The 22,204-nt window shown below is 40.8% G+C and overlaps 1 long non-coding RNA gene across 1 annotated transcript; it reads left to right on the top strand.

The window, feature by feature from the left end:
• Nucleotides 1–572: 572 nt before the first annotated feature.
• Nucleotides 573–1,270, top strand: LOC120110381. The gene is made up of 2 exons (XR_005511308.1): nt 573–756; nt 901–1,270. It is a non-coding gene; the product is annotated as an uncharacterized LOC120110381 (long non-coding RNA).
• Nucleotides 1,271–22,204: the final 20,934 nt, after the last annotated feature.

Raw genomic sequence — 22,204 nt, 5'->3', positions numbered from 1 at the left:
CAGGTTTGTCTTATGGCCTAAAGTATTTAAGTATTTTAGCAGGTTCATCATCAAAGCGCGTGTGGGGTCTGACAGTTATTCTAGTTTTCTTATTATGTAGTGGCTATATGCTAATCTAAATTACACTTTGCAGCCGAAGTTTAATGGTTGTGAAAATCTTGAATTTCCAGAATTCTATAGGAAAACTCATACCAAGAAGAACAAAGAGTGGATTGATCCTATTTGCGCCGTGAAACATGTAGGTATCTAAAATCTCAATAATCATTTAAATAAGTTTCTGCTTTTGCAAGGTTATATACATGTAATTCTGTTGTTACCTTTGCATTGACAGTCAAAGATGTTGAGCTTGCAAGAAGAATCTTCCCAATCCGGTGTGCAATTAACATCAGAGGAGATGTCTAGGTAGGCACTTGGAAAAAAGAAGAGATACATTCTGGGATTTGGGGTTGGGCCGAAGCTCTCTTCATCTTCTTCCACACCTAGTCGTGTGTCACAAGGCCATGTTGAAGAGTTGCAGAAACTTAAAGCTGAGATGGAGGAGATGAAGATGGAGCGTGAGATAGAGCTGCGGAGGCAATTGGAGCAGAAGAGGAGAGAGCGTGAGGAGGAAAGGAAAGAGTGAGAGGAAGAACAGAAGCAAATTGCACATCTTACAAGTTTGGTGATAGAGTTCTTAAAGGAAAAGACTCAAATGCACAAGTCATCTATCCATCATGATGGGGCCATGTATTCAACTGGTGGTACAAATACTCGTTGGTATGTATTCTCATTTATATTATGTAGGTTATTTAGAGATTTTGACCAAATTAAGTGAAATGTCATTGTGAACTTATACTTGAATTTTAGTTTATTATTTTTCACATGTGGTTATTGATTGTGTATTCTTTTTTGCTTTCTCAGATACATGGTGGAGTTATGAGCATGTGAAATCTAGTTTTTGGTACATGGATAGCTTTTGTTCAGATGACCATGGTGGAGTTGTCTACAAGCAGAATCCAGTTTTTGGTATAAGAATATTTTTGTCTACATAATGGTTGTTTGGATGAATAGCAAGATCAGATATTTTGGGATTTTTAATTTACATTTTGATGTGTTTGGTGATGATTATCACCTTAACATATGGTATGGATGAAACATTGTGATGTATGGCTAATAGGTATGCTTGACTTTAGACTTATAGATGATGATATTTATAATGAATGATTATGAATTCTCCAACATTATGTATACTTCTATTTGGATGAGCAAATGTATTGTGCAATATGGATATTGGATAGGCTGTGTTGGTTGTACAGGATTTGGAATGAGCCCAAAAATAAATATTAAGCTTATAATTTGAATTGTTAATTAAATACAGGTTAATACTTTCTGCCACCAAAAAATGTTTGTTGCCAATGCATTCCAATACATTCTGCGACCAAACTATTGGTGGGAAAAGATAGACATTCAGTGACCATTTTTTTGGTAGCGGAAGACAAACATTCCACGACCAACTATTTGGTCGGCATTGAAATTAGCGACAACAAATTTGGTCGCTAAAAATTTTCTTCGGCAACCAAATGTTGGTCGTTGTTGGTGTACCTTAGGTGACCACACAATATTGGTCGCCAAAACCTTTCAGTGACTAGGGTTCGGCGACGAAGAGTATGCTAGTCGCGAAAAGGTTTCGGCGACCAAATATGGTTATTCGGCGACTAGAATCTTATGATGGGCAGAATCACGCTGATTCGATCAGTATTGAGCTCTATGCCCGTCTATCTTATGGCGAATACGATGGTGGCAAGGTCTGTTCTACTGAAAATTGAGCGACTTTTTCGGGGCTTCCTATGGGGCTCACATGGAGGGGGTCGGGGGGTGCACCTGGTGGCGTGAAAAAGCATCTGCCTTCCTCTCAGGGAGGGTGGTTTAGGGGTGGTATCTCTCCTCGAGAGACGAGAGTTGCTCCTTGCCCGGCATGCCTCCCGAGTTAATCTGGAGCCGCAGGGGTTTTGGAGTCGAATCATGACTAGCCGCTATGGGGGGGTAGGCCCAGAGGGCTGGGCCCAAGGAGGGCGGAGCTGCTCTTTTCTATGGCGTGAGATAGCGCGGTACTTGCCGCTAGTGTCTAGTCACACCCGATGGTTGATAGGCGACGGGCGTAGCATCGATGTTGCCAGGGACCCATGGGTCGACGGCCTTTCTCTGCGGCTTTGGCCGACTACGGTTAGTGTCGAGGCTGGGGAGGGTCTTCGAGTCTGTGACCTCATGATCCCCGGGGTGGCTGGCTGGGATGAGACTCGGTTGGCCCGGTTCTTCGGGCAGCATTTGGCGGAGCGGGTTCGCTCACTCCCTTTACCACAGAGTGGCAGACCTGATGTACATGTGTGGAGTTCCTCGACCAGGTCCCGAGTTAGGATGGGCGATCTTTCCCGTATCCTCAGGCGGGTTTATGAGCCTGGCCCGGATTATGCCTGGATTTGGCGATTGAGGCTCCACCCGAGGGTAGCGTTGTTCCTCTGGAAGGTGGTCTGGGGACCGTCTTCCTACGAGTGCTGTTCTCGACGGTCGGGGAGTGAGGATCCCATTGGTGTGTGGGGCTTGTGGTGCGACAGAGATGGTGGACCATGCCCTGTTTCGGTGCACATGGGCTAGGGCTACTTGGCATCTGGCAGGGGTCCCACAGGTGGTATGGCGATGTAGGGACCTGTTCCTATAGGCCATGCGTCAGGGATCGGAGTCCCCAGTGCTTCGTCAGGCGGCTATTCGAGCGAGCTGTACTGCCTATCAGATTTGGCTGGCCAGGAACGCTCGCCTGTTTGGTGAACGACGTATATCGCTGCAATTTGTGGTTGAGAGTACCTGCGCTCGGGCGGCTGAGTTGTGTTACACCATTCCTGTTGGAGGGACCTTGACAGCTCGGGACATCTAGGGTTCCCACCCTGCCTCGGCAGTATGCCGTACGGTGTTTTTCACCTGAGAACCCCCACCTCCGAGTTTCCTTAAGGTCAACTTTGATGGGTCTATTCTGGATGGTGGTATGAGGGGAGGCGCGGATTTTGTTATTCGGGATCCGTCTGCCAGGATCGTGGCTGTTGGTGGCAGTCAGTTATTTGATACTTCGGTTCCATGCACGGAGCTGAGTGTAGCCTGGGCGGGCCTTTGCTATGCCCGGTGCGTCTTACGGGCTAGGTCTATCATCTTGGAGGGTGATTCAGCCACCGTTATTAGTTGGATCCAGGGGGGTCCAAGGGGTGGCGGGTGTGACCATCCCTTGCTCCGTGACATTTGGGCCATGGCGAGGGATGGATGGGCCTTTCAGGCCATGTATATTTACCGTGAAGGTAACGGTGCTGCGGATTGGGTAGCTGCGTTTGTAGCTTGTCACTCCGGAGGTACCTTATGGTATGGTGTTGGGGAGCTGCCCTTGGCACTCCGAGGTATTCTATTTTTTGACTTTATTGGGTCTATCCGCTCACGCCGGGTATGATCGACCCGTACTAGCAAAAAAAAAAAAAAACTAGATCACCTCCTATATAGTTCGGCACTCTAATAATTTTTTTTGAACTAGGGTCACTGAGATTTTTTCTCTCTTGTATCATTTTATTGCTTTTGACTTGGCCCCATGCAAGAGCTATATGAATGCCGCTTTTACCAAAAAAAAAGAAAAGAGAGACCCAGAGCTCAAGCTCTCCAAGCAGCAATGCCAGCGGCAGCAAAAAATTGACAAGAGGGAGAAAAGAAAGTACCAACGTGCGTGCGAAGAGTATAAAAAATCTACATTGAATGTATGATTTGAATTGCTTTGTTTATAACACTGATATTCTTTATATATAAGTTGAGCCTCCAGATGTAGTAGAATACAACAATAAGATTTTACGATTATGAGAAAGATACTAGAGATAAGATATAATATAATACAATAGTAAAATCCTATAATTTGATACAAATACTAATTTTGAATATGATAATCAGATCCCATGATTTTTGGAGATTAATCTAAGATATCATACCAAGATTGTGTATTCAATATCGTATATACTATAATAGGTAAGATTGTGCATAATTCTAAGCTGTAATACTCTCCCTCAAGTTGGTGTGTGTAGATCCGTAACACCCAACTTGCATAGCAGATAAAAAAATTGATCACGAACCAAAGCCTTATAAAAATATCAGTACGTTGGTTGTTGCTTCGAAGAAACTGGTCTGGATTGTGCCTACTTGTAATTTTTTCCGAATGACATAGCAATCTATTTCGATGTGTTTTGTCCGCTCATGAAATACATGGTTGGCAGCAATATGAAGTGTTCACAATAGAAAGACATCGATTGAGGGTAGTGAATAACCAAGTCAGAGAGTAGAGTTTTGAGCCAGACTAATTCACAAGTAGTAGAGGCCATTGATCAATACTCAGCTTTAGCAGTGGAGTGAGGGATAGTACTTTGATAAACTTAAATACTTTCTGAGCATTGAAGTTGCATGCTCCAGTAAAGGTATTTTTCTCTTTCAATAGAAATATGCCTTAGATATTTTTGAAGAAGTAGCTGTTCTAGATGCTAAACCAGCACATACTCTGATGGAGTAAAATTTAAAGTTATCACCTAATGTTGAGGAACCTTTGCATGATCCTAGATCATACAGACACTTGGTAGGTCGTTTGATCTATCTCACAATCACTTGTCTAGGCATTACCTTTGTTGTCAATCTTCTTAGTGAGTTTATGCATGCACCACGCCAATCCTATATGGATCTGCTCTTCGAGTTTTAAGATACCTCAAATCACGCTCTGGCTTTGGTACCCTTATGCTTGTTTCGAATAACTTTCATCTTAGAGCTTATTGTGATGTTGATTGGGTTGCTTGTTCCACTACTCGTCGTTCTGTTACAGGTTATTGTTGCTTTCTTAGTGATAATCTTTTCTCATGGCGCACAAGATCTTTAATTCGAAATTGATCTTGGAGGAAAGATTTAGTAGAAGCAATGAAAGAAGGATCATTGCCATAATGAGTATATCATCAACATAAACAAACACAATGATGATATTGCTCTTGGATTTGAGGGTAAAGAGTGAATAATCGGCAACTAATTGAGTAAAACCAGCCTGAAGTAATGCAGTGGAGAATTTGAAAAATCAGTTACGGAAGGCTCGTTTAAAACCATATAAGGATTTGTTGAAGTGATAGACTAACTGTTCTCCTTCCTTCTTCTTTCGAGAAAATTTGGTGGCAGTAGTATTTAGACCTCTTTATGTAAATCACCATGGAGGAAAGCATTATTAACATCAAACTAGTACAGATGTCTTTGTTTGGTGGCTGCAATTGCAATAAAACAACGAACTGTGACCAATTTGGCAACATGAGTGAATGTTTTATGGTAATTTAGGCCTTCAGCTTGAGTGTAGCCTGATAGGGGGCGAAATAGATTGTCATGCCCACGACAAAAGGGCCACCCAATTTTGGCCCAATAGACACCAACGCCAGCCAGACGGAATTTCGGTCTGGCCCAGAACTAATCCAACCTCAGACTCCTTAAGCTGCTTCGACTTTGGATATTCGCCGACTCACCCGACCAATTTCGGAGCGCCTTCTATGATCACCGACTCGCTTCGACCAAGCTCGGAGCGCCTCCTATATTACCCGACTCGTTCCGACCAAGCTCGGCGCGCCTCCTGCATTCGCTGACTCGCCCTAACCAAGCTCGGCCCCGCCAACGGCCGCACCTTTGTGCATGTCTACGCCCTCCTACGTGGTTGTACATAGCGATGCTACTATGCCATGCTTTGTTTGCTGATCCATGATAGCCAAGGACTACACCATGCTACTCCGGCCATATCCTACTACGACTGTCAACACCTTACCGTTCCCAAGAATGGACGTCACCACACGCCATCAGCAAGCTCTAGCTGCACGCCATCCGACTTAGAGCCATCCCCTTTCATGATGAGGACGGACAATACCTCCACCACCTGGGCCTCTCCACAGGGACTATAAATACCCCTGTCAGATAAAACCTAGGAAACTTTTGGCTGGATCAACTGAGTTCCACACTAACTTGATCATCGGAGAGCCCTGACCAGAAATACTAGTGAGACTTTGTGCAAGTATTCCGCCAACCGTGGGAGGTGGCTCTCATCCTCTTTCTTTACATTTCGGCAGCTCCCCAGACTCCTCCGGCGTGGTCACCCTCGGGCCAGATTTGAACCACAACATTTAGCGTTAGAGAAAGGTCTAAGTCATGATCATGAGGTTAAGGAGTCACGAAGCTCCGAACGCATCGAGCAGCTGGGTAACAGTGCCCGGCCACTCTCTTCAAAGTCCATCACCTGCAGCACCTGCACTAGCAGACCAGATCCCTCAGGACCAATTAGAGTAGTTTTATCCGCTGGCTCAGCAAGTTCAAGCTCTTACCGCGGCTGTACAAAGCCTTCAGCCGGTAGGAGCCTCATCACTCGCCGAGCTCGATAGGAAAGTCGAAGAAGTAGGGCGACAAATCCAGATGCTCCAGAATCAAGTTACGGAGCGCCGCAAGAGGCGCTACCGATCGAGGAGCAGACCCCCTCGGAGGTCCAATAAATATGCCCCCCTCAGTTTTGTGGAGTACACTCTCCTTACGTCCTCCCGAATAGAGATCCTTATGAAAATTGAGGGTCACAGCTACCTCCGACCTCCACCGAAAATGCGATCGTTAGGGTCGCGGAAGGGTTCAGACAAATACTGTCGCTTCCACAAAGACTACGGTCATAACACGAAAGACTATTACCAGCTCCATAATAAGATTGAAGCGATTGTCCGCCAAGGCCTACTGAGTCAGTTTGTTCATGGTCAAGCCTATAGAATGGAGCTCAACAGACAGAGCCCGGAGCCGCCCAACAGGCCTGACGACAATTACCCTAGTGCAAGCACCATCAATACTGCCCCTCCGCATCCCGCACGCTAGCGGCATCCTGACTTCGGGGGGTAGGGACGAGGCCCCACCCCCATCAGTTCGGGTTCGACGACCTGGGATGTAAGCTATAACCCTCAGACGGGACCTTAGCCCTCCAGGTTAGAGTTTTTAAATTCCAGAATGTGTCAATTAATAAAGTTACCCTATGGGATTTTCCCAAAGCATCTCCAAAACTCCCTAATTGGCTCGACATGCTCCGGTTGCCCCCGCAGCATGAATTATATATTAACAAATCTACAAAGTCGTCCCTCGAGCTTGGCTTGGGACGTCCTGCAGCATCGATCAAGAGCCAAAGGGCCTCGTGACTGCAGGATCTATCGACATAGTCGTCCCTCGAGCTCGGCTCGGGATGCCCTGCAGCATTGATTGAGAGCCAAAGGGCCTCGCGACTGCAGGATCTATCGACAAAGTCATCCTTCGAGCTCGGCTCGGGACGTCCGCAACATCGATCAAGAGCCAAAGAGCCTCACGACTGCAGGATCTACCTACAAGTGCGCCAATAGGGAGCCATTGAAGAGCACCTCCGTCCGCAGTATTCTACAAGTGTGCCCCCGATCTGAGTGGGTTAGCCTACTTCCACGGCTCGGATTGGGTTAACCAAATGCCTAACCAGCTAGATCTCACTGCGTGGCATACCCAAAAGTTTCCTTCGCAGATCTCCCCCGGGTCATAACCTTGAAGACCGAAATAGTTATGAGAGCCTCGTCGGAGGACGGGCTACAGATGCTCGACTCCTCACCTTCCATCCAGTGACGCCTCGAAAAAGGAGCGTCCACACAATTTTCCAAAGTATTCCTACGGCCGCTCCCGCCCCAACTGACACGGCGGCCTAATCCGTTCGAACTCAAGCGGACTCCTATTTCCAAGCAGGTGTCGACCCTCGGGCAGACTTATATTCTCGAACCGATATCAACCCTCGAGCGAATTTCTATTTTCGAGCCGGCGTTAACCCTCGAGTGGACTCCTATTCCCGAGCGGGTATCAACCCTCGGGCGGACTTCTATTCTCGATCCAATATCAACCCTTGAGTGGATTTCTATTTTCAAGCCAGTGTCAACCCTTTGGTGGACTTTTATTTTCGAGCAGGTGTCAACCCTCGGACGGATTTCTATTCTTAAGCCGGTATCAACTCTCGAGCGGATTTCTATTTCCGAGCCATTGTCAACTCTCGGGCAGACTCCTATTCTCAAGCAGGTGTCAACCCTCAGACGGACTTCTATTCTCGCACCGGTATCAACCCTCGAGCGGATTTCTATTCCCAAGCCAGTGTCAACCCTTGGGCAGACTCCTATTCCCAAGCTGGTGTCAACCCCTGAGCGGACTTATATTTCCAAGCCGGTGTCAACCCCCGAGCGGACTTATATTTCCGAGCCGGTGTCAACCCTCAGGCAAACCTCTATTTCCGAGCAGGTGTCAACCCTCAGACAGATTTCTATTCTCTAGCTGGTATCAACCCTCGAGCAGATTTTTATTCTCGAGCTGGTGTCAACCCTTGAGCATATTTCTATTCTCGAGCTGGTCTCGAATCAGTTTTCCTTTTTCGCCAGCATCGCCTTTTGAGCCAGGCTCATGGTGACCTGCGATATCAAACGAAGAGCTACAAGCTCGTTCGACTGAAAGATAGTCTCAAAGCTAGAAGCAAAAAAAGCCCCAACATGGCTCCTGCTATGCAAGGTGGACCCGGACCTAAGCTATACAGTTCGAATTTTGATAACCGGACACAAAGCAAAACAGGTTCAAATACTTGGTTTAAGGTACAACATGCTGAAAGGAATGCATACTTTATTGATATCAAAAAGGGGCCAAGGGCCAAATACAAGAGCCTGACCTTGAGGTTGGGTGGAATACAAAAAACGCAGGCGGCCGAATTTACCGAAATAACAACAAAAGCTAGTCGATCTGAACAACCTCTACATCGGCATCAAGAGCGGCCTCTGTTCTGTTGGCGGCCTTAGGAGTGGCATCTATGCTAACCTCGAAGGCAGCTTCGGCTTTGATGCCAGCCTCGAGATCGGTTTCAGATTTCCTCTTAGTGGTGACTTCGGGGACGATCTCTGGCCTCACTTCGGTACTGACCTCTGCGGCACCTCCGACCACTTCAGCAGCTTCGTCCAGATTCGGCTCAAGACCACTAAGGTCGACTCCAGGACAGAATTGTTGCACTTTGCTACAACAATTGTCGAAGCCCTGGATCATGGCAGCGGTAGCCTCTTTCGCCAGTTCGTCAAGGTACTCCTCTGACTAGCGAAATCTCTAGATAGCTTTGCGAGCAGACTCCTCCATGAAACTCTCGAGTCGCCCAAGCTGTATCCCCAGAGCCTTGGCCTCCCCCTGCTATTTAATCAGAGCGGCTTCGAGCTTGAAAATGCGGCCTGTGGCAAACGAGTGAGCCCGAAAATGCTCGACCTCAATATCTTGAATCTGGATGAGCATGTCTTTAATCAGGACTTCGGCAGCCAGTACCTTCTTTCTGGCCCTTCAAAGCTGCTGCGCGGCAATTGTGGCCTTCTCCTCGGCCTTGCGCCGCTGTACCTATGCCTTCCTACGTGGTTGTACATAGCAATGCCACCACGCCATGCTTTACTTGCTGGTCTACGACAGCCAAGGACAGCACCGTGCTACTTCGACCATATCCTGCTACGACTATCAACACCTTACCGTTTCCAAGAACAGACAGCACCACACGCCACCAGTAAGCTCTAGCTACGCGCCATCCAACTTAGAGCCATCCCCTCTCATGATGAGGATGGACAATACCTCCGTCACCTGGGTCTCTCCACAGGGGCTATAAATAGCCCCATCAGGTAACACCTAGGAGACTTTTGGCTGGATCAACTAAGTTCCACACTAACTTGATCGTCGGAGGGCCCTCACCAAAAATACCGGTGAGGTTTTGTGCAGGTATTCCGCCAACCGTGGGAGGTGGCTCTCATCCTCTTCCTCCACATTCCGGCGGCTCCCCCAACTCCTCCGGTATGGTCACCCTCAGGCCAGATTTGAACCACAACATAGCCTTTAGCAACAAGCCTTGCTTTATACCGTTCAATACTACCATTACTCTTATGTTTGATCTTATATACCCATTTGCAGCCGATGACATATTTTTTTGGTAGAAGTAGCATCATGGTCTAAGTGTGATTAAACTCTAAGTCCTTAATTTCATCAGTCGTAGCATCACGCCAGTGAGCATATTTCACTGCTGAAAAAAAGGACTTGGGCTCCTAAGAAAAGGAATTAAAAGTTAGAAAAGCACTATGAGAGCTTGAGAATTTATCAAAGAAAAGATAAATTTAGAGTGGATACTTAGTACCTGTCACAAGGTTGTTTTGGTATGGACAAAAAAAAGGATGGAACCTAAGAGCACAGAAAATCATAAAGTCATTGAGGAGGACATCGGATCCTTGTGGAGCGTCATGGAGGTGGATTGACAGATGTTTTAGAAAGATCAACTGGTTTGATGGAATCTTGATTAGAAGTGGAGAGGATGGGTTCATCACCATTATCAGTAATGTGAGGAAGAATTGGTGATTGGAAAGAAGGAAAAATGTGAGATGTGTTGGTAAATGAAAAAACTGATTCATGAAAAACATCCGTACTAGTGAATATTTTTTTCTCAAGTAGGTCATACATATGGTAGCCTTATTAACCATAGGGATATCTTACAAAAATGCACTTATGTGCATGAGGTCCAAATTTATTTTTGGCTTGAATATGAGCAAAACAAAGACATTCAAAGGTACATAAATAGTGGTAAGAGAGTTTTTCTATTAAAAAGCATTTCATGAGGAGTTTTACCATCTAAAATAGAAGAAGAAAGTCGGTTAATAAGATAAGCCGCAATTAAAATACACTCACCCCAAAATTGGATTGGTAGGTTGGCTTCAAAATGTAATACTCATGCTACTTCAAGGAGGTGTCCATGTTTGCACTCCACTATACTATTTTGTTGTGGCGTGCCAACATAAGATGTTTAATGAATAATTTTTAAAGAATCAAGATAGGTTTGCAATTAATGATCCATAAATTCCATCTCATTATCACTTCTAGCCATTTTAATTTTATAAGAAAATTGGTTGTCTACAAGAGCAATAAATTTTTTTAAGCAAATAAAATGTTTCATGTTTGAATCACATGAGAAAAATTCATGTGCAACGTTAGAAGTCATTTACAATTGTTAAAAAATAACGTGCCCCAGTATGAGATGGAATAGAATAACCTCCCCAAATATCAATTTGAATAAGTTCAAAAATGAAGAAAGTAACAGAAGTATTTGTAGAAAAAGAAATTCTAGTTTGTTTGGCTAGAGGACAAACAGTACAAAAATTTATTTTATTTCGAAAAGTAGAAAAAGGATTAGAAATATCTTGGGCTAAAATCTTTAATCTTGGAGTCGACAGATGACCCAAACGATTATGCCAAAAATTCAACTGGGTGCAATAAGCTGTAGAAGTAGGAGAAACTGGACCCTTGTAGTAGTAAAGACCATCCTTTTCTTTATTCGGACCAATCGGCTTCCTCATTGATAGGTCTCAAAAAATACAAAAGTCAGAAAAAAGATAGTAATACAATTATGTATTTTAGTAAACTTACTAATGGATAATAAATTTAAATTAAAAATGGATAGGCAAAGAAGATTTTTTAACTTAAGAGAATGGGACATTTTAATGATCCCTTTTTGGGTTATTTGAACTGTATCTCCAGTAGATAGTTTAACAGATTGACGAGTTCGTAAAGGTTCAAGTGATAAAAAAAATATTAGGGTCGGTGACCATGTGGTCAGAAGCACCTATTGGGAATTGTATCCTAAATATCAATCGTCAGCATGTTGATGATTAAATTTTGTAAATGAATTGACAAATTAATAAAGTATTATTTGGCATTATTCATCATTTCATTGTACATATTCAAATGAACTTTTATATGATGAAGTCCTTAGGACTTGTTTTATGATAAAGAAGGATTTATCTTCAAGTTCTTAAAACTATCCGCGATCAAATGATATGCTGTTACTAGGACGACAGCATTATCGAGATTAGGTCGTTGTGTGACATATATGTTGGTTGTCCTCTTAACCAAGGAGTATGGAGACACTGATATGTCACACAGGTGAAGTGTAGGAGTATATTTCACTGAACATGACCAATTCCAAAATGCTATACTGTCAAGAGATATTCCGAGTGGATATGGGTATAAGTTTGGCCCTCTGACCTGAGACCACAACATGTGACTAGCAAACAACTCACTGTACTTTGGTACCGGACTACCTGAATTTCTAATTCAGTGACGGAATATCACTGGGTACAGTCAAGTACTTGCATAGTCAGTTGTGAGTCAAGATGGAATTGACCTCTTCTGGAAACAGGAGATAATGCCTTGTGTTCAATTTAGCAAAACCTTGGCCAGGGTAATCCTTGTGAAGAGTCACAGAATTTCTAAAGTTGAATCACATCATGGATGCACTTATTACAGAGTTGACAGAATTATAAAGTCATCCTGGCATTTAGGAGTCATAGGGATAAATTATACGGTAACCATAGTTCAAGGGTTCTTGAATGTTGCTTTGCAATCATTCAGCCTATTCGGATGTCGGGTACCATTGCTATATGGTCATTTCGATTAATACAAGAAGTTGTTCTAGTGCTACCAGCTTAGGTTCGAACCTATGGGATCACACGCATAGAAGTTTCTAGGTTGATCAAATGGCTGATTGATGATTAAGAATCATTCAGGGGTAATTTGATCAATTCGATTGACAAATTATCCTAAGCAAAAGTTGCATTAAAATAATTATTGAATTATTGGAGGGTTAATTAGTAATTGGATTACTAATAAATTCAATTTGATTGAATTATTGGACTTTAATTAAGCCAAATTGAATTAGATTCAATTTGGGCTAAATTAGGGTTTGACCTAATTTGATCGGGTTCGATCCGAGCCGATTGGGTATAACCTAATTGATCGGACTTGACCCAATTGGATTGAGATTGACTCAAGTCAATTAAGAGTCCTTATTTGACGAGGATTAAGAGTCCAAATAATCAGAATTTATTATGGAGAAGAATTCCTAAAATTTAGGACCCTAGCTTTCTTTCTTGGAGAACAAAAATACCTAATCCTTATCCCTAAAAGAAGTGGTGCCTATCCTCTTTATTTTTGGCCAATTTTTGGCATGAGGAAAGAGGAGGCATGCGGCTATTTTTCAGAAAAATATGGTGCCTCAAATCTTCCTAAAAAGATAGGAATCAAATCCCTAATTTGTAGGGACTGCATGATGCATCAAGCAGGGTGGCATGCAGCTAAAGTTTCGGGTGCAATAATCCTCTGATTTTTAGGGATTCTTGGCATAATATTAGAAGATAATTTGTTCATCTCTTAGCTGCCGATTCACCAGAATTTTTGGGGAATTTTATCAGCCAAATTCGTTGGCCAAAAGAGGTGTGAGGCGTGGGGGGTCTTTTAGCTATAAAAGGACCCCCACACTTAGGGTTTGTTGAGATGGACTTTAGAAAGGGTTCTAAATTCAGAAAAAATTTGAGAGCCAGCCACATTCTCTCCTCCTTCTTCTCCTTCATCTTCATCCTTCATCCTCTCGAAGAAGAATCAAAATTTGAGTGCTTCGAGGGAGAAAAGTTCAGCCACTGCAGCACCTCTGCCCGAGCTAGCACTCCTGCAGTTGTGGATCTTCCTAGAGCTTCGCGTGGACTATCCGTAGAGGCTGGACACGTGTGCGGCTATACAAGGTGATCAAGTCATCATCAGAGTTCTCAAAGCAAAAAGGTATGAGCTCTGATCTCATTAAAAATTAAAATTAGAAATCAACTAGGTTGCTGAAATTCTGCATGACTACATGTTAGACATAGAATCATGCCTACTTGTTTAGGATAAATGTTTAAAGTTCTGGATCTATTTTTGTTGTAGAGATATGATCTCTAGCATGCATAGGAATTAAATAGTTTAATTTATGCTTCCTCTGTAAAATTTTTAAAAATATATGCATGCAACCACCAGGGTTTCCAACAGCACCTGTGTCGATTACCCATGTCACAAGTTGTGAGTTGGAAGGAATACCTATTATGTTGATGAAAGTGGTGGTTTTGTCGATGTTTAATATGGATAGAAATTGGACATATTGCTCTAGCATGAGCTAGGGCATAATAGATAGGCCAAAAGGATTTTCACTATTGGCAGCATTAGTTGTAGGAGTAGGAGTTTTGATTCTTCTATGGTGGTTTGGGTAGCATGCAATTTGTAACAAATGTCACATGTGTGACCAAGATAATTACAGTAATTATAGCATGGTTGTCCTTGACCGCCATGACCTACACGGCTACGTCCTCCTCGTTGGTTACTAGAGTGACTAGAATCATTCTTGTCAAAACTTAAAGTAGTCATGCAGCACCTTCAAGAGATTGCACTAGTTTGACTTGTAGTGCCTTCTGTTTCTTCTCTTGCAAAATCAGAAAAAAAAAATTTACTTGCTGTAGGTAGCAGCACCATGGTGAGTATTTCACTCCGAACAGTTGAAAAAGAGTCATTAAGCCCCATCAGAAATTGAAAAAAAAATTCTTGAGAGATTCGATTCAACTCTTTCATTGCACAGCAGGGGAACACATATCATCGATATTATCCCAATATGCTTTGAGTGTGGAAAAATAAGAAGCAACTGAAAATTGATCTTGAATATGCATTGAGATATCTCGCTTGATATGATAAATTTGGGCAGCCTTACCTTGAGAAAAACGCACCTCTAAATCTTCTCATGCCTCTTTTGCAGTTTCAAAATACATTATACTACTCACAAGATCTTTTTGGACTGTGAGGATGATAATGTTATTTCGATGATTAATACAACAATTGAGAAAATATCAAATTAATAATACAGTTTAACCTGATACATCACTAATGAATACCACACCGTCAATACACTTACGATACATTGAGAAAATAAGATCAAGACAACTCACAATGATTAACAACGACATAAAATATGTAGTAGAAAATGATAGAGAGCTTTTAAAATCTATTTCGGCAAAGTTTCAAGTAAAGTATACTCTTAAGAGAAAAACTATAATTTTCATTATTAAGGATATGAAGCTCTATCATGCCATACATTTAAAATTATTTGAAATATGTTCTATTGATCCTATGAATTAGTCTAACCTTAAGATACAGAAAATTGTGAGTTGAGTCGACCCCAAAGAGGTTTGGAGTTGACCCTGATACATATGGCATGCACTGGAACGGAGTGACACACTTGGCACAGAGTAGGAGTCGACCCTAGAAGAAGTAGAGTCGACCCTGGCACGTTTTGGGACATTCTGGCACTTCCTTGCAAAAATGGCACAGATGAACAATAACTGGGACCGACCCAAGTATCCTTGAGCCGACCCCAAGAGAGAAGCCGACCCCAAGAAAACATGAACTGACCCCAACTTGCAACCTCAAAGAAAACAACTCTCTAAAATTTATTGAGAGGGCCGACCCCAAGTTTTCATAAGCTGACCCCAGGTGGAGCCGACCCCAGGAAGACTTGAGCCGACCCCAGTGGAGCCGACCCCAAGAAAATATGAATCGACATCAGGATGGGTGTTCAAAAACCATGTCTCTGGAATTTCTGAAAGGGCCGACCCCAATGGAGCTTGGGTCGACCCCACTGTAGCATGAGTCGACCCCAAGAAAGCATGAGTCGACCCCAGTGAAAACAGTCAGACAAACAAGGTTCTGTGGTTCCTGAGAAGGCCAACCCCACTATAGCAGGGGCCGATCCCAGAGAAGTTCGAGTCGACCCCAAGGCTGACGAACAGTAACTTGAATCGACCCCAAAAAAGCTTGGATCGATCCTAGCACGGATGACAGCCCAATGGCTAGTTCTGCAGAAGTACTTTTTGAGCTCTCAATGGCTAGAAACGGCTAGTTTTTCAATTCAAACAGTTGGGAAGTGACCAATAGAAGTTGGGGAGGTATTTAAGAGACACTATTCATCAGAGAAAAATACCTTTTGACATTAAAGAAGAATATTCAAGAGCAAACCCTAAAAAAAGAAAGCCTCATTCAATTGCTTCATCAAAAAAAGGGCCAAAAGAAAGTTGTTGAGCAGTTTTTAAAGAGTCATCAATAGCTCCGCCAATCCTTGTGAAGTGAAGCAAACTTGACAAAGAAGAGAATAGCTCCTCCAAAGCAATAAATATTTTCTAAACTCTTCTTTGTAGTTTATAATTATTCTATTTGCTCTCTTAGGAGCTCTCTTTTATTACTTATTAATCTTGTTGTAAGGTTAGTTGGTAAGCCGATAAAACCAACATTGTAGGTTGTTGGTGAGCCCGCAAAACCAACGTAGGTTATTGATGATCCCAAAAAACCAAAGTGTAAAGGTTTTTGGATTGTGAGCCCAAAAATAATCTAACTGTAATCTGCGGAATTATAGTAAATTCCCAAGAGGATGCTTGGGGAGTGGATGTAGGTGCTTAGGAGAGCACCAAACCACTATATCTCTTATGTGTTTGTATTGTGTGCCTTTCTAATTTCACTACAGACATTTAATTAATATTAGCCAAACTACCCATTCATCTATCAATTTGATTAAGAAATTAAAAATTTTAGAAATTCCAATTCACCCCTCCTCTTGGCTTGTCACCTAAGGCAACAAGTGGTATCAGAGCCGGTGCTCTCATAGTATTTGCTGTTCTCACAATCAAGAGCCAAAGATCATAGCAACCCAAGTAGGATGTTCTATAAGCGAGGGGCAATCCACAAATAGACCTTCCTTATTTAATGGCACAAACTATACATATTGGAAAGCTAGGATGAGAATATTTATTCAAGCTCTGGATTATGATTTGTGGACTAATATAACTAGAGGACCACACACACCCACAATTAGCATAGAGGGCACAATCATTCCTAAACCTGAAATAGATTGGGATGACAGTGATAAGAGACTAGCGCAACTAAATGCTAAAGCCATTAAAGTACTTTACTGCTCTCTAGATATAAATGAATTCAATAGAATATCTACATGTACCTCAGCCAAAGAAATTTGGGATAGACTAGAAGTCACATATGAAGGAACTAATCAAGTTAAAGAGTCAAAAATAAATATGTTAGTATATATATGAATTGTTTAAAATGGAGTCCACTGAGTCCATAACTAAAATGTTCACTAGATTCACAGATATCATAAATGGACTAAAGAGTTTAGGCAAATCTTATACTAACTCTGAATTGGTGCAAAATATTCTCAGATCTCTACCAAGAGTTTGGGAGGCCATGGTAACCGCAATTCAAGAGGCAAAGGACCTCAACACACTATTTATATCTTTTGTTCCTATTAGATATTTAAAAATTCTCTTAACTGTAATTAGGTGTGATTCCTTAGGATTAGATTGATACCTAGCACACATGCATACACTAAACATGAAATCAGGTCTACTTACCGTAAGATATAATAATGATCCGATCATACCTCTATACAGCTTTTGATCTACTGACTTACCTAATTCATCTTTGTCTAATTTGCATGATGAGCTCATGGAAGTGCCAATTGACTTGTTTCCATCCATAACAAATTTGTTTAGCATTTCCTTGATGTACTTAACTTGATTGATGAAAATTTCCTCCTTAGATTATTTGATTTGAAGTCCGAGAAAGTAGTTCAATTCTCCAATCATGCTCATCTCAAATTCACTCTACATTAATTCAGCAAATTCTTCGCAAAGACGATTGTTAGTAGTACCGAAAATAATATCATCTACATAAATCAGCACTACTAACATATCTTTGTTTTTCTTTTTCAAAAACAAGGTTGTGTCAACATTCCCTCTAGAAAATTCATGGTCTAATAGAAATTTGCTAAGTCTTTCATACCATGCTCTAGGAGCTTGTTTTAAACCATAAAGTGCTTTATTTAATTTGTAAACATGGTTGGGGTATTGATGATTTTCAAAATCAGGAGGTTGTTCTACATAAACCTCCTCATTAATATACCCATTCAAGAAAATACTTTTTACATCCATTTGAAATAATTTGAAATCTTTAAAGCATGCAAATGCTAGTAACAATCTAATTGCCTCAAGTCTAGCCACAGGTGTAAAGGTCTCATCAAAATCTATACCTTGTTCTGGATTATAGCCCTTTGCTACTAGTCTAGCCTTGTTCCTAATCACAACTCCATTTTCATCAAATTTATTTTTGTACACCCATTTAGTTCCAATTATTAAGTATTCAGAGGGTCTTTCAACTAAGTTCCATACTTTGTTTCTTGTAAATTGGTTAAGTTCCTCTTGCATAGCATTTATCCAATTTACATCACTTTCAGCTTCTTTAATGTTTTTAGGTTCTTGATGTGAAACAAATGCAAGATGATTATTTAAGTTTCTAAGAGAGGCTCTAGTTCTAACAGGTTGAGATGAATCATCTAAGATTAACTCTTTAGCATGACCGTGAGCATACCTCCAAGCCTTTGTAAGTCCATGTTCAGCAATTATCTCTTGGCTTGTTGAAGTCTCTTCAATTTGCTTTGGTTCATCCTCTTGCAAAGTTATGTCATCCATCTTTTCTTCAAGTATCCCTGTATCATCATCAAAAGCTACTCTCTTGCTAGAAGAAGCATCATTAGTCTCATCAAAAACAACATGAATAGATTCTTCAATAACAAGAGTTCTTTTGTTGAAGACTCTATATGCCCTACTTGATGTAGAGTATCCCAAAAAGATACATTCATCAGATCTTTGGAATCAAATTTTCCTAAGTTATCTTTGCTATTATTATGAATAAAACACCTACAACTAAAAACATGAAAGTAGTTTGCTTTGGGCTTTCTATCTCTCCAAAGTTCATAAGGTGTTTTCTTTATTATTGGTCTCAATAAAACTCTGTTTAGTATATAACATGATGTTTTAATAGCTTCACCCCAAAAATACTTTGGAAGATCACTTTCACATAGCATGATCCTAGCCATTTCCTCTAAAGTTCTATTCTTTCTTTCCACCACTCTATTTTGTTGTGAAGTCCTAGGTGCAGAAAAATTATGAGTTATCCCCTTTTTACTATAAAATTTTTTAAATAGATGATTTTCAAATTCCGTTCCATGATCACTCCTAATAGCTATAACTAAAGCATTTCTTCTGTTAGTCACTACCTTATGGAATTTCTTAAATACTGAAAATGCTTCATCTTTATGAGCTAAAAATGTGACCCATGTGTATCTAGAAAAATCATCTACAATGACAAGACCATACTTGTTTCCATCAAGGCTTGTGGTCCTAGTTGGTCCAAAAAGATCCATGCGAAGTAGCTCAAGGGGTCTAGTAGTAGAGACACAATTTATAGATTTAAAAGAACTTTTAGATTGTTTGCCAAATTGACACGCTCTACAAATTTTATTTTTCTCAAATTTTAGCTTTGGAAAACCAATCACAGAATCTTTTTTAACTAATTTAGATAGTATATCCATACTTGCATGACCTAATTTACGGTGCCATAACCAACTTGCATCATTGACCTTAGTATCACTAGCCACTAAGCAGCGGCTATTTTTGGCAAGATCTTCAAGATCTACTACATAAACATTGCCACGTCTTAATCCTTTGAACACTAAGCTATTATCAATTGAGTTGGTTATGATACATAAAGATGGCTTAAACAGAACATCAAAACCTCTATCACATAATTGACTAACGCTAAGTAAGTTATGCTTAAAACCATCTACAAACCGAAAATTATCAACAAAGGTTGAAGGTGTGATATGTATTTTACCGATACCAATAATGTGACCTTAGTTATTGTCTCCAAAAGTCACCGCACCTCCTTTTTTAGACTCTAGGGTGAAAAATTGCTCCTTGTCACCCGTCATGTGTCTTGAGCAGCCACTATCCAAGTACCAACAGTGTTTATTGAGCTTGGCTGCAAGATACACCTACACAAAGAAATCATACAATCTTAGGTACCTAAGTTTTCTTGGGTCCTTCAAGGTTAGTTATGTTGGTTCCTTTTGGAACCCAAATCTTTTTAATCATTCTTTTAGCTTCTGTTTTTCTATAGTTACATATATTAGCTTTATGTCCTACTCTACTACAACAAAAACAAGTTACATTTTTAGTTTTACTTTCACCGGCTTTTACAAAGAAGTTTTTGAGAAATTTTTGCTTGTTCTTGGGCTTATACCCTAACCTGGCACTATTAAATACAGCTCTTTGACTATTAAGGATCATATCAAGTTTTTCAGAGCTATAGGTAAACTTCTCAACAATAGGTTTATATTTTTCAAGTTCTATTGTTAAGTTCAGTTTTTCTATTTTTAGTAAGTTTAAATTTTTTGTAAAGTTATCTTTTAGAGTTTGATTACTGTTTTTAAGTTCTGAAATTTCCTTAGTTAGTCTTTCTTTATTTTTAATTAAGGTACCAGTTTTTTGAGTTAGCAATTGGTTGCTTGTTTTAAGTTCTAAGTTTTCTTTGACGATAGAGTCCTTATCCTTAATTAATTTATCTTTTTTATGAATGTAGGATTGATTAGTTAGCTTCAATTCTTTGTTTTTAAGGTTTATTGACCTATATTCATCCATTAGTTCATTAAAGGCATCATACAATTCTTCAAAGATAAAATCTAAATGTATTTCATATATTACCTCATTTTCGTTTGTCATAAAGCAGAAATTGGCCTTTTTCTCTTGTTCCTCTTCCGATGATGATGATGATTTATCGGAATCAATTCAGGTGGTGACAAGAGCTTTCTTCTTCTTGTACTTGTTGCCCTTCTTCAGCAAGAGACAGTTGGCTCTGAAATGACCGGGCTTCTTGCATTCATAGCATCTAGTTCCCTCACTTTCCTTTTTCTTACCTTTATCCTTGTAGAAGGAACTCGAGGGAACTCTCTTCTTATTGAAGGGCTTCTTTCTATTGATGAATCTTCTGAATTTTCGCATAAGAAAAACTTCTTCTTCATCTTCCTCATTGTCTTCTTTTTCACTGCTGCTATTGCAAGATAGATCTTTGTTAGAAGTAAACTTGAGGGCAATTACCTTTTTCTTATGGAAGGATTCTTCTTCGCTATGTTGTTTCATTGTGAGCTCATGCATAATTAGAGATCCAAGAAGCTCCTCGAGTGGCAGCTTGTTCAAATCTTTTGCTTCTTGGATTGCCGTGACCTTGGCTTTCCATGACCTTGGTAAAGAGCGAAGAATTTTTCTGACAAGATCACTGTTAGTATAACTTTTGCCAAGGCTTTTTAAGCCGTTGACAATATCAGTAAATCTTGTGAACATGCAAGAAATGGTTTCATTAAACTCCATTTTAAATAGTTCATATTTGTGTACTAGCATGTTAATTTTAGATTCTTTGACTTGATTTGTGCCCTTGTGGATCACTTTAAGTCTATCCCATATCTCTTTTGCAGAATTACAAGTAGAGATTCTATTGAATTCATTAGATTCCAAGGCACAATAAAGAACATTCATTGCTTTGGTATTTAGTTGTGCCTTCCTTCTATCATTATCATCTCAATCTTTTTCAAGTTTGGGTATAGCAATGTTATCAACATAGATAGAAGGAATATATGGTCCATTAATTATGATGCTCCAAATATTATAATCTTGGGCTTGAATAAATATTCTCATTCTAGCCTTCCAATAGGTATAGTTAGCTCTATTGAACAATGAAGGCCTATTGGTGGATTGCCCCTCACTAAGGAAAGATCCAAAAGGGGTTGTCATCTTAACTTTTACTCTTTTTAAGGATTGGAACACCAATCGATATGAAAGCACCTGCTCTGATACCACTTGTTGCCCAAGGAGACAACCCAAGAGGGGGGTAAATTGAATTTTAATTAAATATTGACTAATTAAAAGTATAATGAGTAATTAACTAAATCTATTGCAAGCAAATTAGTTAGTTTACTAGATGCAGTGAGTGAAGAGAGAGAAAGAAACAACAACCAATACAAACACAGAAAAGTTTATAGTGGTTCGGAGCCAACTCTTGCTCCTACATCTACTCCCCAAGCCGCATTTGGAAGTTCACTATAATTCCTAGGATTACAGCCGGTTGTTTTAAAAGCTCACAACCCAACTTGTTGTTTTCACGAGATTACAACGAACTCGGTCGGTTTTCACAGGCTTACCGACTAGAACCATCCGATTGTTTTTTCGGATTCACAATCAAACCCAGATGGTTTTTTTCGGTTCACCAACCACAACCTTACACCGTTGGTTTTATCTTTGGCTCACCAACCACAACCTTACACCGTTAGTTTTATCTTTGGCACACCAACAAACCTTACAACCCTTGATTC

Source organism: Phoenix dactylifera, chromosome 4 (genome assembly GCF_009389715.1).
Source record: "Phoenix dactylifera cultivar Barhee BC4 chromosome 4, palm_55x_up_171113_PBpolish2nd_filt_p, whole genome shotgun sequence".
NCBI classification, from domain to species: Eukaryota; Viridiplantae; Streptophyta; class Magnoliopsida; order Arecales; family Arecaceae; genus Phoenix; species Phoenix dactylifera.
Note: the sequence above shows the minus strand (reverse complement) of the source record. Positions and strands in the feature narration are given on the sequence as shown.